This window comes from Octopus bimaculoides, chromosome 1 (assembly GCF_001194135.2).
Source record: "Octopus bimaculoides isolate UCB-OBI-ISO-001 chromosome 1, ASM119413v2, whole genome shotgun sequence".
NCBI classification, from domain to species: domain Eukaryota; kingdom Metazoa; phylum Mollusca; class Cephalopoda; order Octopoda; family Octopodidae; genus Octopus; species Octopus bimaculoides.
In genome coordinates, this window is record NC_068981.1 from 102,910,829 (window position 1) to 102,914,209 (window position 3,381).

A 3,381-nucleotide genomic window follows, 5' to 3' on the forward strand; every position below is an offset into this window, starting at 1 on the left:
AATATTTCTTGGCAGTGTGAATAGAAAGCGATGCGAATGTATTTATTATATGTCCAGGAGTTTAATATAAACAATTCTATTTTCCCAACATTAGCTGTAATAAACAACTTCACCTTTCTCTCTCTTTCTCTCTCTGTTCCACAAACTAGAAACTCTTCTCCGTGTAAACATGTCACCGAAATTTGTCAAATCATCACTCCTTCCCCTCCCACCCCTCTCTCTTTCTCTCTCTCGCTCCTTCTCTCTCTCTCGCTCCTTCTCTCTCTCTCGCTCCTTCTCTCTCTGCTTATCTCTCGTTCCTCATATTTCCTTTTCTATTTCGCATTATTCATTCATTCACTCACTCATACATACATACATACATACATACAAACATACATGCATACGTATATTTCTTTTCTTTTACTTGTTTCACTCATTAGACTGAGGCCATGCTGGGGCACTGCTTTGAAAACATTTTTGTCTTAATTTTTTTGGTATTGCCGAACCGGGGACGTAACCACACCAGCATCGGTTGTCACGCGGTGGTGAGGGACAAACACAAACACAAAGGCACACGTACACACACACATACACACGACGGGCTTCTTCCAGTTTCCATCAACGAAATCCATTAACAAGGCTATAGCAGAAGATACTTGCTCAAAGTACCACGTAGTAGGACTGAATCCGAAACCCTATGCTTAGGAAGCAAGCTTCTTATCTCACAGTCACGCCCCCGCCACACATATATGTGCATGTGTGTAATATGTACAAACGCACTTACACACACACACACACACACACATCTACTTTCAATTTCTTTTATTTGATTCTCTCATCAGAATCTGCTACTCCATTTTCAACCCACCTCTCCAAACCCGTCGTTCCGTACCACTTGAGTAATGTAAAGAGTTCCCATTTTCCTACAGACGACCTCCCAATCTTCCCACCCTCATGTCAACAGCGGCAGCCAGAGCAGTTACTACTACTATCACTTCCCTAACTCCTAATGACACATATACCATAAAGTAATTTGTACGCTGTGACCCGATTTGGCAGGAATAGTAGCCAAATACCCGGCGCCGACCTGAGGGATAAACAACAAAAGCAAGGACAACAACCTCTTTATTGTCATCTGACTAGTAGAAAAAAAAATGTTGATACAGTCCCCTCTTAAATCACACTCAGAACGTACCTCCTAGAACGTCATTTTTCTGAAATTCCATCATTTTTTTTCTTGCAGTTACTCAAAAAGAATATCAACCAAGCTGATCTTGGAGGGAGTGCCAATGAAGGACATATCACAACCCTTTCCCCTAGACCAAATTATTAAAGGAATCATTCCAAGTACATACATAGTACTTATTTTATTGACCCAAGAACGCTTGAAAAGCGATTACAATCCTAGTGATGATTTTGAACTCAGAGTGATACTAACTAAATTGTTGTTGTTGTTGGCACTCCGTCGCTTACGACGTCGAGGGTTCCATTTGATCCGATCAACGGAACAGTTTGCTCGTGAAATTAACGTGCAAGTGGCTGAGCACTCCACAGACACGTGTACCCTTAACGTAGTTCTCGGGGATATTCGGCGTGACACAGTGTGACACGGCTGACCCTTTGAATTACAGGCACAACAGAAACAGGAATTAAGAGTGAGAGAAAGTTGTGGTGAAAGAGTACAGCAGGGTTCACCACCATCCCCTGCCGGAGCCTCGTGAAGCTTTAGGTATTTTCGCTCAATAAACACTCACAACGCCCGGTCTGGGAATCGAAACCGTGATCCTATGACGGCGAGTCCGCTGCCCCTAACCACTGGGCCATTGCGCCTCCACGATACTAAATAGACTACGGCATTTAGTCTGAGAGTTCACTGATTATAATGTGCTGCCGACCTCGTAATAACAATACTAACTAAATGTACGTGATCTGCTAGAAGTAGCAACAAAATATTCGTCAGTTAGTTATAGGAAAATTGCTTTCGTAGGGCCACTGCTTGCAATTAAAAGAAAGCTAAGAAAAAGCACTAATTAGGCGGTGCAAATAAATACTAACGAAACTAATTAGGGTTTTATTTTCATGTTTCATCTGTTAACCAACAAGGAGAATTTTCTAATCATAACATTTATGTTATTATATCATAATAATTATACCACTAAAATTGCATGTAATTATTAATTGCACTATTTGTGTATAGATGGAATTATAACCTTAATTAGTTTTATTGAACTTTCTATTAACTGGAGAAATAGAAATAGTCCAAGGAGAAATTGTCAGGGGTTAATTTCCAGGAAGCAATTGTATGGGGGTAGAGGGTAGGGGTTATTTATTTTGATACTGCTTCAATCGTATCTTCTTTCTTAGAAAAAAAAGAAAGGGTGACACATTAAATGGCGTAGTTGCATATAACATCGAAAGTTCCAAATATTCATGGTTGGAACGTTGTGGAATGTCGGGTGTGACTGACGATGGGAGTTAAGAAAAAAGGACCAGCAACAACAACGAAATGAGCTATACATTCAATTCAGTTTGGTCCCTGCAAGTTGATGGTTGTCGTCTCTCGTAGAGGGTCTGTGTATCTATATTTGGAAAGCCCCTCTCCAAAGTGCAACTCTGGGAAAGTGCTAGGTATGTGTGTGCGTGCGCGCGCGGGTTGGTGGGTGCCTACGCGCACACGCAGGCGGAATCTAGAAGTTGCTCATGTATGCAAGCTTTCTCTGTCTAACCCACCGATAATTTCCCACATTATCCTGAGGCCTTATGCTCCCTAAGGGAGCATTGCCAACTATATCAATTCCAGTGTATGACTGGTACCTTATTTTCTCAAGCCTGAAAGGGGGAAACGCAAAGTTTGATTACAGCAGGATTTGAAATCAGAGCGTAAAGAGATATAATTAAATACCACAAAACATTTTGTTCGACGCTCTACCGTTTCTACCAGTTCGCCGACATTCAAGTAATGACTTCAAATTCTGGCACGAGGACAGTAATTTCGGGAGAGTGGGTAAGTCAATTAGGATGAAAAGCATAGTTAACCTCAGCGGGATTTGAACCTAGAACGTCAAGACGGATGAAATGCAAGTAAGCATTTTGCTCGGCGTGTTAACGATTCTGTGAGGTCGCCGCCTTATGTAAGTAAAGTAAATAATCCTTTCTAAAAACGGTACAAGGCCTGAAATTTTTGAGGATGAAATTTGTCGATTACATCGACCCCAATATTCAACTCGTACTTATTTTATCGACCCTGAATTTGAACTTAGAACGTAAGGACAGATGAAATGCCCATAAGTATTTCGCCCGCCGTGCTAACGATTCTGTCAGGTCGCCGCCTTAGGTAATCAAAATAAATAATGCAAGTTTCTCTGCTTGTTTTTCCACGCCACTTGCTTCAATTAATCT